We start from the raw sequence: 13,806 nt of genomic DNA on the forward strand, positions 1-13,806 counted from the left end.
CAAAATTATCAACCTTATATCTTTGATGAGTATTTTTTTATTTTTAGTATTTTTATAACACACCAAAAATCATAATTAAGCATTCACAACCAAATATTCGTCCATAGAAAACAAATAAACTGCTCGACTATCGCTTAAAATCTATTTTTCCCAGTTACTTAATTCTCTGTTATACTGTTGTCTAAATTTAATCCAAATTTATTATTTAAAAAAAATCTACTATTCTTCCTAGCTACCTACTTTGATGTTTGGCTGGGACCTTTACTTATTCTGGTTTTTTTACTACATGATTCTATCAATATCCACCTACATTCCTGTTTTGTTTGGGGCTTTTATCTAGTTCATACTCTCAATTATATATTTGTAGGTAACTTCATTTATGTTTGATTTTTCAATTCAAACTTTTAAATATGTATTTAAGCTACCAACATTTATGATTGATTTGGCCTAAATTTCTTTCAAACTTTTTACTGGTTAAACCTATCCACATGCGTGTTGCTTCGGCATGAATTTCTATCATTTTTTAACTTCATATGATTTAAGCTACCCTCATTTATGTTTGCCTGAATTTACAATCCTTTCAAACTTTTAACTGTATTTTAAACTACCAACATGTTTGTTTGTCTGGGCCTTAATTTCATTCAGACTTTTAACCATGATATTTAAGGTACCAACAATAACGTTTGCATCCGTCGAAATAACATTTAAACTTTGAACTTGATGAAGCTACCAATAATTATGTTTTTCTGGGCCTAAATTTCATTCCAACTTATAACTGTGGGATCGAGGCTACCAACATTTATGTTTACATGGCCTTAAATCTCATTCAAACGTTTAATAATATGAGTATGATAACTGGCTACTTTTCTGTATGACTTTTACTAAATCTATTTGAATTGATGATTTAAGCTACTGTCTTTTAACCATTAACAGTTTTTTTTTCATATAATGCTAGATATTCCACTTTTCTGTTTGCCTAGGTGTCTTTGTGGTTTCTTTTGTAGCAGTTAAGTGTTTGTGTGTTCCGTTGTTCATCTTATAAAACTGTTGATGTGTTTCCCTAAGCTTTGGTTTATGACACGGATTTGATTCAGTTAAATCGATTTATGACTATTGAACAGCTGTATACTACTATAACCTTTATTTTCTGTTTGACTTGGGACATTACGTTTTTTAAGGATACATCTTAATTTCTCAACAAACTAACATTACATTTATAGCTGTTCACATAGTACATATTGCATAACGCATGTGTTCAGATAAACTCATCATAGATACCAGGACTAAATTTAGTATATACACCAGACTCATCAGTGACACTCGAATCCAAAAAAGTTAAAAAGGCCAAATAAAGTACGAAATTGAAGAGTATTGAGGACAAAAATTCCTAAAAGTTTTGCCAAATACAGCTAAGGTAATCTATGCCTGAGGTAGAAAAGCCTTAGTATTTCAAAAATTTGAAAACAGTAAATTTATAAATACATACACATGACATATACAATTAAGATGAAGGCAATAATACAAATTACTGAAGATCTTTAAAAAACCAACATGGGTCTATACCAGAACAACCTACATCAATTAATCTTATAATTTGGACAAAGTTTGTTAGATCATAAACATGGTTGCTGTTCATCAATTTTTTCAATTCCTTCAATGTTTTTATACCTTCTTCTACAGACATTTTAACTGTAAACGGTCATTATAGTATACTAAATACGTACCTTTAATGTTTGTAACTCGGATTTGTTTTCTCTCAATCGATTTATGACTTGAGAACAGCGGTATACCACTGTTGCCTTTATTTTTCTGCTCCACTGAGCATTAATTGTTTCAAACAATTTACTTTTTTATTATGATCACCTATGTCCAGTTTGACTTAGAAGCTTGATCCAATGTTTTATTCTTAGCTACTTACTCCCGATCAGCTGGGCCTCAATTAAGTTCAATCATTCTTTGACGCTGCATACTCATTTTTGTTCTGCTTACATGTTGAAAATGTCTGTAGCATCCAAGCAATAATGTATTCAAGATGATTTAGATAAAAGCAGGATAGAAAACGGGCCTGATTGTACCCAATGGCTTACACTGACTTTGTTTTTAACTGAATTTTGAAGTTGATAATGTTGTGTTGTTAATTTTACATTTTATTACGGTCGGTTATTGACCTGTTACATAATATTACATCTATTTACAAAAACAAAATGAAATTCTTTTTTCAAAAATGAATTACTGACATAAGTTTTCTCTTATCTCTTATCTCTTGTCAAACACTGATTAATGAAAGTGTTCTCTCCTGTACGTAATTACTTAACAACTTGCTTTTGATACGAGTCTTGTGTTTCTTAATCTGCTTGTAGACACAAAGAAACTATTTCCCACGTTTATTCATAGATTAGCAAAATGTAAATATGATCTTCTACATTGGTAATTAAGATAATACAAACTAAGACATAGAAACTACAAAAAAAACTGTAACGACAAAAACAGGATAGCAATGATATGTTTTCCATACCTTATGACATAATAGAAATGCATAGATTTACCAACATGTAAGTCTTACAAATGTTAACTTTCTGACCTTTTACAGGGAATTATCGTGATGCAAGCTTTAGTGTTAAAAGACTTATTTAAATGTCAGGATGCATCTTTCAAAAGTGAGTAAATTACTTTTATTTAAGAATTGAATGCTTCTTTTTGTAAATTTATTGGGGTGTAAAAGCGTTGACCGAAGTACATTTTGAATGAAGCGCGGAAGCGCTTCATTCTAAAAATGTACGCACGGTCAACGCTTTTACAACCCTATAAAGTTACAAAAAGAAGCATTCAATACTTATAATTACATTTTTTAGCTAGGATTATAAAAAACACGATTTTCATGAAGTTAATTTTTAAATTCACCTGTGCACTTTATTGTGGGACCTCATGTCATCATGAATGAAATGTTATTGTCTCATGCAACTGCTTACGGATAACATGTGATGTGTAATTAGCCAATCAGAATAACGTATTATAATGAAACATACATCTAATGTAATTATTCGCCAATGCAAGTTAGTTTATTGGAGTAATCTCGGTTGACTCACTCACAAATTTATCTACAAAGTCTAAGGGGTGCATAACTACCTTGAGTACTCACGTGGGTCTTGCATGGTCGGCTCTTGCTTACGTTTTTTTTTAGCCTTTGAATAATTTAATTTTAACACGTGCTAATCAAACAAAATTTAGAGATAATAGCATAACAAAAATATTGTCAAATACAGAATTAAAAATAAAATGAACAAAACGATGATTCAAATTGTATGGATACTTAATTTGATGATTAATTGGCAGATTAGATAAATATGAATCAAACTGGATAGATAAAAAAAATTTCCATTGAATTAACTAATATGATAACGCTAAAATAACTATTTAAATTAAAACTCATTTACAGAAAAATATATTTGTAATGAAAATAAAAGAAAAAAATGTTTACCCCTGGATTCTTGATTTTCAAACAACTTAGATCTACAGTATACACCATATGTTGTATGAATTAAAAATATGTACCATCTATTTAAGTAGCATTTGTCTTACAATCGTGTACTGCAATTTCTCTAATTTTTCATGTTATTTTCACATTTCCTGACCGGTGTGAGAAAAATATATCTAATCTCTAGTGAAAATTTTGTTTTCGGCAAATGATTGGTCGAAATTTTATTGTGACGTTAAATTTTCTTTGTTTCTTCGGATTTTCCTATTGTGACGTCATGAAAAAAAGGCGACCATGTATGATGACGTCACATAAAAAGTATACAACTTTCTTCAAATCTTTTGAAAAAAAAGGATAAAAATCATTAGAGAAACAGAGTCAACCACTATAACTCGTGTATAATGATATTTCTCCACTTTCGACAGTAAAATTTTAACTATTTAAAAAGCTCGACAAAGCCTCGCGCTATAAATATTAAAATTTAACTGTCTCGAGTGGAGAAATATCGTAACACACTTGTTGCAGTTGTGGAATCTATATGTATCAAACTAGTTTTTCAGATGCGCTTATTTAAAGTCATATGAACCGACTTTCTTGTAATTTTAATGTTATCAAAATTATTGAACTAAATAAAGGCAACAGTAGTATATCGCTCGCTGTTCAAAACTCATAAATCAATGGACAAAAAACAAAATCGGGGTGACAAACTAAAACCGAGGGAAACTAAGTTTTTTATTTGTTACGAATCTATTAGGAATTATTAGTTTAAATATATTTATTTATACTAGATTTGGAAACAAGTTTTGCAACTTATATTAATCCCTTTCCACTTTGCAGTAGCTAGTGCTGCCTTGTAGAGGCATTAGCCTGCTCTTTTCCGAAATCTACAAGTGTTTGTTTACGTGCAAGATACATGGCTCTCTCTAAACACGGGTCAGCCATTTATCGTCCCCTTCTGACGGACTATAATCGTTTCCTGAATACCATACTCGCAACTGATGTCAAGGGAGAGCCAAAAATTCAGTTCCTGAAATTTTCATCCCGGACGGGAATCAAACCAGTAACCTTTGTGTTAGTAATCTGCTGCACTAACCACTACACCACAAGGAATTATTTACAATCTAATGATATTTCATACGGTGACGAAGTGTACCGGATCGTGACATTGATAAACAGTTACTGAACACATAGAATGTGATGAAAATTACTAACAAGAAGAGTTAAAGTAAAATTCACAAAAATACTGAACTCCGCAGAAAATTCAAGACGGAAAGTCCATAATCAAATAGAAAAGTGAATTACCTTTTTTATATTTTCTATGCCTTCCCAATTGTATATTTTAACTGATCTGTGGTATACATTTGGTGTTTTATTAATAATAAGTTATTACTATTTTCTTTCCAAAGTACGTTTGTGTACACTCTGTCATCGCAGTTTTCCCCATTGTATTTGCCCGTTGGACGAAGTTCTAACAAGAGGTCTAGTAATAAAGGTCACTGCATACGAATAAATATCGGTAAAATAATGTAAGGGAAGACAATATAACATTACATGTATAAAGATTTATTTTATAGCATTAGGATGGTCTCTTAAAAGAAAGTTGGCGTATACGTGATAGTCAAATCTAGCTTTTCAAGTATATACAACATATGAAACCGTGTTTAATAAATTTTAAGTTTCATACGAATTCAATACGTTGTATATCTATTGTCTACATATTATAGTATATATACATAATATATAATTTCATTATAACTTACTAATATGATCAGGTGCAAATTCATCAATGTTTAGTTTTTAAATGAGACAGCAAGTACACACGTGAATACTTCTTGATGACCAGATTGTTAATGAGACGGCTAGTAAACCCATCAATATTTGTGTATAGTTGAACTTTTCGCCTTTGACAGAATTCTTACTTGAGATGTCATAAAAATGGGTGTATATAACATTCAAACGTGTTTGTTGATTTTGTGCTAACCAATGGACGAGACTTAACTTGTACACAATTGTGGAAATACATATTAGATATGCCTTGAAGGAACAATTCCAATGAATCTATATAATTTACGGCATAAAAGCAAAATGATGCCCCTTTTTGATAAATAAATATTTCGAAAATTAACATATATGGTCCTAATAAATATATAATCCTGTTTGTTATAGACTGTACGGGTATACTCATATGGTCTGACTGTACGTTTATGATCGGACAGGGTCTGGAACATATATATATATACACTATCCAATTGAACTCACAGAGTCATTGTCTGAGTGAAATAACATTATACACCTGACAACATATCCCGTACTTTTTCACGTTGATCATTTTATAGTGTGTACTTTGGGAAAGCATGCTCGATTTAATTTCTATTTTACTGTATGTGATTTGACGTTAGGATTTGCTTTTCTCTATTTGGTATTTGTTTGTAGAATTCATTTTAGTTAAACAAAACGCACAAAATCCGAGAAACGCTGTTGCAGCATAGATTTCGGAGTTTTAAATAAAAATAGATCAAGGTTTTGGCTATGATGGTAACAACAGTTGTAAAAACGGAGGTTTATTGAAATAATGCATTATGAATTAGAGACAAAGGCGTACCGCAAAATTCCAATTGTATGGTAAATGTAAAATGCAAACCTATAATAAATATTTAATTTAAAGGAAATGGCTAACTTCAAAGAAAATTGACAAACATTAGATAGATAACAACAACTGCTGGCACAGTTGATGCTATTAAACATTCAAATGATATGCTTAAGCATAGCTTATTGTTTGTATTTGTGTTCAAAACATATAATAACGAGAAAACAATTGACACATAATTATATCTAGATGCAGTTGTTGTTTAATTCTGTCAAACAAACTAAACTTATAAATCAAAATAATGTCTGTTGAGTGGCCTTCGAAACATGTTTGAAATATCAAATATAATTTGGTTTGAACTAGCTTTCCGTAACTTTGAGTGCTTTGTGTTGATCAGATGAGTCAAGGCTAAATGTGCCTTGTCGTTGGTTACTGTTTTTAATTAACTTGTTTCCTATTTTTTTCTGGCTTGAATAATTTTACGTGTTTTCATATTGGGGCTTTTATAGCTTTCCATACGGTAATAGCTTGGTGCATTTATGAAGGCTAAACGATGACAAATAGATACTCAGATATACGTCATTTTGTCAAATAGTGGATAGATGTCTTGCTGGTAATCATACCCTATCTTCTTATTTTTATATTAATCTGAGCATTTGATGCTGTACCAAACTCCAGCTTACTTTGAACATTCAAAGTTCGAAGCAGATATCAAATGACATACTAGTGGATATAAGGTACTACACGCCTTAAGCAATGTGCAAACCCCGTACTGTATAGTCATGATAGTTGGCTGTAATAGACCCAGTTAATGGCAGAATTCAATGTTATTCAGAGGAGAAAACTAAAACACCCAAACTGAGTGTCAAAACTCAACACATGATACAGGTTATACAATGTTTATTGTGCTGTTTGTTTAAGCTTAAAGAAAAAAATGAACAAAAATGTAAAGTTGATCTCTCTTGGAACTTTGCGATTGCTTCCATACAGATTGCTCCTGAAATGTTAAGGTAAATTAATGTAAAACCATATTTTATAATTAATTGCCTTAGACAAAAACATTATGAAAAATGACAACTACAAACATACAGTACCTCGATTTGATACTTTAACATAATGAGTGTTGCGATATTTGAAAGGTTGTCAGCTCTAAAACACCCACACCATAGAAAGAGGTAAAAAAAGCGCACCAATATTACAAACTGTTAATTACCATCGGTACTTAAATAACAACTAATTTTCAACTGATTTTTATAATTTGTTCTTGTGTTGTCCTGTGACACCACTAGGGTTTACTCTTATTGTTTAAGTGTTTGCCTCGTATTAAGTTTGTAACCCGGATTTGTTTTTTCTCAATCGATTTTGAACTTTTGAACAGCGGTATATAAAAGCAACAGTAGTATACCACTGTTCGAAATTCATAAATCGATTGAGAAAAAAACCCAAATATGGGTTACAAACTTAAACTGAGGGAAACCAATCAAATATAAAAGAAGAACTACGACACGTCAACAGAAACACAACACTAAAATGTAGCACACACAGAAACAAAATATAATATAACAATGGCCATTTTCCTGACTTGGTACAGGACATTTTAAGAAAATATTTGTGGGTTGAACCTGGTTTTGTGGCTAGCAAAGCCTCGCGCTTTTATGGCAATGTTAAATATAACAGTTAAATGAAAACATTACATGACAGGAATACAGTACAAATAAAAACAAGAAGATTGAACACTACTTCTTTTGCCTTTATTGTGCGCCTATAATTCCTTACATCCACTTCAATTGTACTTTGGTGAATAGTTGTTTCATTGCCACCCAAACCACATCTACATATTTTCATAAGAAAACGAAAAATCTCATACAGTACCTTCTCAAGAGTACTCGATGTTTTTGAAATCTATCTCAAAGCACAAGTTCAATTAATAAATAAGCCATATTTTACCACTCTGCAATACCATATATGCATATAGTGATAACTTGAAAACGAATATTACCCCAAGGTGTCAGAAATGTAACCCATACGAAATCATTTTTATATCACCCAATATTACAAAATCTATAAACAACCATGGTCAATTGTCTAATTGTTTTTAAGTTAAGGAATAGTTATTGTTTATTTTTATATTGAATTTAATTCATTGAAACAAATTGGCTGTCACAACATCTATTACATAAGTTTTACAGAATAACATATTCGCGACTAGAAAATTAAAAGGAGAAAATAAAGAATGTATTATTGTCTAACTGATGTTAAAGTATCAAATAATTGGTAACTAATAAATGAAGAGAGAATCTTGTTTTCTTTCTTGAATATAAATGTTGTTAAGATCAAACTTTATTATGAAAAGTTTACTTTAGGATTTCAGTATTTGTTATAGTCTTTATAAGTTTTTAATTGAAATAGTGTTTCTAACTTTATGCTTTCCTTTAAATGTTTTTTAAACATTTAAATGAGGCAATACATCTTGGTATCTTGTTTGATTATTTAAAAAAAAATTAAACTATTAATTATTATTTTTTTATTATATTAACTAGGTTATCAATTGAAATAATTTTGATTTTTAAAGAAAATTCAAACTTGTCATTTCACATTCCTCAGTGGCCATATTTTTATTTACAAATGAAGCAGCTATAACTTTTTAAGAATTGCAGTGTCTGTAAGTTTTTTTTTGTCATTTTGGTCTGATATTCTCTCAAAAGATGTGCAACATTTTTGTTTCTTCTTCTCAACAATTAGTTAATAGTTCGAACTATAGATATGTATTTAAATTTCCCTCTAGTAGTTAACACCCATGTTGGTCGATTAGTAGGCAGATCGTAGACTAATGTAAGACAAGGCCAGCTGGGGATAGTTTGTTTTGGAAATGATGGAATGGGGTGTATTGATTTATATCAAAAATTGTTCAATCAATCTAAAGCAAAGGTAAACTAGTCTTATTATTATGCTTCATTTTAAAATAACAGTCGGATCAGACCAAGACACAAACCAAAAGCTTACACCTTATTAGAAGTTCCTAACGGCTAGATCATTAGCTTGATTTCAATAATGCATCGTCTGCGAATTGATAACATGTGGGGTACTTTATATTTGAAGTTTTTTTGCGGACAAATACGTCGTAAGAAACCACAACAAGCATTTTAACAACCATGGGAAATTTGATACATAGATTGGATATTTTTTTAGCCTGAATAGTTTTTGATAATCACAACGTCTTTTGCACTGTTGGTATCGATTAGGCAAGGTCTATGTTATCTAACATGTCTATGTTGTGTGGTCCAAAGTTGTTTTTGTTGTTTATTCTTTAAACACTTAGTTAAATTCTTTTAGCTAGTTCGGTCAAAATGGACTTTGAACTTTGAAACAATGTTCTCTTTTTGTAATACAGGATTTCGCTATATTTTTTTTATAAATGAACTTTATCATATACTTAAAAGAAAAATGAAATAAACAAATGGGATCAACGTTTATTTAAGCTCATAATCTGCGTCCGGAAGAAGCATACATTTTTGTTAATGTCCTTTTTTCTGTTGAGCCAATAGGAAAAATAGAGGTTATATCGAAATAAAAAAATAACCTTATTACAGAAATCGCTTAAATTTTCATCAAAAATTTATCAAAAATTAAGGTTTATGTACAGCTTATTTGAAAACAATAATAAAAAATGTAGGTCACCAACGGTTCAAATTTCAAATTTAAATTTAATGATTTTTTTGGGGGGTTGATTTTTGTACAATATCATAAAGTAACAACTAACAGTGTAATAAATACAATTTGTAATGAAAAAATAAAGATTTATTTTTTTGCTGATTTTTTTTGTACCCACGAGCCACCTTAACGGTAGTCAAGTTATTTTTGTGGTCACTTAATATAAACAGAGGGCCAACACTTGAATGCCAAAGTCTGCAAACGATTCATAGATTTGGTGCAATTGAAACAAGAGTTAAGTGAGAAATAACAATTATTTGTTTATATTATAGCGGCAATATAGTAGAAATCTATGACGAGAGTTTGTCCTGCAATACACTATTGACCTTTCCTTGCACACATTTCTCTAAGTTATTATCTATTTTTAATGGAGGTAAAGAGCTTTCCTATCCCATTAATGGCACGTAATCATATTGGATCAACAGCTTGGATAATGTTACTTTTATAGTCCTAATACCTCCTCTTATTGCTTGTGCAAAACAAGGCTATCCACTTTTTGAATTCTATGGAGAAGTTTCACTAAGGCTGTAATAAGTATTGAAAAACAATAAAAGTCAAGGCATATTCGTGCTGCGGAACATTGTTTATTACACAGATGAGTATAACGCTGGTAGTTAAAATGAAAAGTTATTATCGCACTGAAATAAGAAGCTTCTATTAACGCAATAGCAGCTCAGAAAACATTTCATAATCATCTAGAGGAGGTAAAATTGACATTATTCTTCACCAAATGCTCAGTGAAAGTGACAGTTTCCGACAAGTTTTAACAACTGACAATATTAACTTAATGTTAGAGATTGTGTTAAGTGGTTTCTATTCTGCACAAGGTAAGAAAATTAATTGGGCAAAGTTAAATGTTAAAGAACTATTTTACAATACTGATATATTGGTATGTGATCAGTGTGACCAATAATGTTTGAGATTTATTCATTTCATTTGTCTATGTTTAATTCCACAGGCCTATTCTACCGTTTTTAACTACTGAAAAATCAGATTAGATAATGGGTGAACTTGAATGGTATATCATCGTTAATAAGATTCAATCAAATCGAAAAGTCAAATGCAGTCCCGCAATAGCAGTTATCAGCTTCAGGTTTTCATACCACTGATTAACAGATTCGGAGGTATATAGGAATCATTAAGTCCGTCCGTTTATTTGTCCCACTTTTCGTTTTTATATAATTATACTATTACTATTTCAGAGTTTTTTTTAAGATAAAAAAATCTATTGGAAGTTTCTGGTTGATAAGTTCGATTGTGTCGTTTTCAGGACCAATAAAAACATATTAAATTTTATTTTCGTTTTTCTCATTTTTACCGTTCCAGAGTCATGATTCAAACAATGTTAAACATTTGAAATTGGAAATGCTGTAATTTCCGGGGGGGGATGGAGAACGTATATTTATTATTGATTCAAGTTTGAATGAAGTGTTTCTGACATCAAACAAAATTATAATCTCTTGCTTTCTATATGGACGGGGTAGTTGTAATCACAAGATCAACTTGAGCTTTCTCGTTTCATCTTTATTCCTAGAAACATGCATTTTTAAGATGCAACCGTACGGTCTTCAAACCCATACCCATAAAACAATATGGTGTTCTTGAAATTAAAAATTCAGCGCGTGCGTTTGAATTTGTGTTTTTGTTTTAAGGGTTGATAACAACAACATGATAGAAAAGAGTAAAAATGGTCGCTGATGAATATATATGAATCAGTCTTCACTCTCAAGGTCACACTTTCTTTGACGTACTGTATAACAGTAATCGTGTTGTACTACACAGTCAGAAAGAGGAATATGAACGTCAGAGAAAATCAAAATTTGAAACACTCAACTTAAACTCAATCGAAAAGAAATTCAGTTTCATATTCAAAACATAAAATATGCAATCAGTAAATTTTCCATTTACTCCATCAGGTACGAAACAAACCAACACTTTGACAAAGACATATTCAACTTTGGAAGGTAAACAAATCATATATACTTCTATTTTTAAAAAAAAGGTCATAGTTGTTATTATAATTTACATAAGAATTACTGTCTTAGCAACAGGGGTTACAGAACTTGAATACAGTGACTGAATTATGAATTGCCTACTTGAACTTAATTACACACTTTTGGAGTATTATTTTATGTCAAACATCGTTGACATATTGATTTGTATAAATATATTCATTAAAACTACTGCATGTTAGAATTTTGGACGCAGTAGCAATATTTAATATTCATTTCAGAATTTCAAGTCTGTACAATTCGTTTCATTTTTGCGTTATTCGTTGCGAGCAGTTGTTGTCTTCTGATTATATGTAAATTTCATTCATTACAAACATCGGAGTTTTGTTGTTTTCATTCAGTGGTATTAAGAATGTTTTATTCATTTCAAACTGTCTCTTTATAAACCAATTTCAATTGTTTTATTCTTGGTTTATTCATCTATGATCTAGAATATTCAAGGTTCAAAATCAGGAATTGCTATCAATGGTTTTCGATTGATTTTATACTTAACTTGTTATGCATATAGATATGTTATGTAAATACTTGTTGTTTTATACAGTGTTCATCATGCTGGAGACTGTATTTTGTTAGCATACAATAGAAAACGTATATTAGATCACCTGGATAGAGACCTAAATCAACTTTTTCTATATCATATAACGTTTGTTCGATGTCGTCAGATATATGAGTGCCTGATTTTAACCTGTAATTATTTCATACATATACAAATATTTTCCGATCTTTCTAGTTTGAACAATCCTGATGAAGGTAAATTGCTGAAACGCACTATACAAACGTACGAAGTTTATAAACTGTTATTTGCTCTCTCGTCCAGCTGTGTTGTAGGTACCACCATCTCAATCACGTGTCAAGTTGTATATGTGTATTAAAGACCAGTTTTTGATGTTTGTATTGTAAAAGTCTACTTCAAATCAATTATTTATTACGTTGCTTTGTTGCATCTATCTTTACAAAACTGTAAATTTAATTCTAATATTGTACAGGAAACATTTCTTTCGAGCACTGTGGTTGTTGTACTGCAATTTTCATTTTCACATGTATAGATCTGACCTCTCTCAGGCATTTAGCTGTAGTGTTATCATCTTCTCTATCTTCCACGGTATTAAAAGAGGGACGAAAGATACCAAAGGGACAGTCAAACCCATAAATCGAAAATAACCTGACGACGCCATGGCTTAAAATAAAAAAAGACAAACAGACAAACAATAGTATTAAGCTGTGTTTGTGTGGTTAACGCAACTGGCCGTCTGGTTTTGTTTCCGTTGATATCAACTACTCTGTGTGGCTTTGATGTTGAGCTACAAAAACACATTCACTCCATTCCCTGCGATGTTGATATCAATTTGCCTTGTAATCGTCTGATGAATTTCCATTTGAAGTTCGTATGCGCTGGAAATATCTACTCTGAATTCTGTTCATTTTATGTATACGACAAGTTTTGTTGCAATTTCATAGATTAATCGTTATATACAGTTTCAATCAATTAATGTAGAGGTCGAAAAGAGGTCATCTAAAAAATACTAGTATACAGTTTCCCATCAAATAATGTACAGGTCATCTTGAGTAAATACAGTTTCAATCAAAAAAATTAACATGCACGTCATCTTTAATATACACTGTTTCGATCAAATATTGTAGAGGTCATCTTGAATGGATACAGTTTTACTCAAGTGTTGTAGAGGTCAACTTTTAAATGTTCAATTTCAATTAATGTTGTAGAGATCATCATAAATTAACATCAAATAAAAACGTGTTTCATTAAATTGCGTGATTGACTTTCTGTTAAGATTTAGGCGATAATGCCAACTACTATATCGACCTTTGGTGTTGATCTGAATTTGTGCTGTAAACATTCACGCTATTTCTCTAAAATATTGATACTAGGTGGTCTTGTAAAAATTTAAATCACAAAAAAACTGAACTTAGAGGAAAATCAATTCGGAAAGTCGATAATCACATGGAAAAATCAAATAACAAAACGCATCAAAAACGAATGGACAAGAACTGTCATATTCCTA

At 30.9% G+C, this 13,806-nt stretch overlaps 1 protein-coding gene across 1 annotated transcript in view; it reads left to right on the forward strand.

Moving 5' to 3' along the window:
- The first annotated feature begins 2,545 nt into the window (after positions 1-2,545).
- The window catches only part of LOC134706421 (5-hydroxytryptamine receptor-like), a 69,823-nt gene continuing 58,562 nt past the window's right edge, over positions 2,546-13,806 (forward strand). Inside the window, exon 1 of the mRNA XM_063565341.1 lies at positions 2,546-2,657. The gene's annotated coding sequence lies outside the window, so the exon portion shown is untranslated. The remainder of the gene's footprint in view (positions 2,658-13,806) is intronic.

Source organism: Mytilus trossulus, chromosome 2 (assembly GCF_036588685.1).
Source record: "Mytilus trossulus isolate FHL-02 chromosome 2, PNRI_Mtr1.1.1.hap1, whole genome shotgun sequence".
Taxonomy (NCBI): Eukaryota; Metazoa; Mollusca; class Bivalvia; order Mytilida; family Mytilidae; genus Mytilus; species Mytilus trossulus.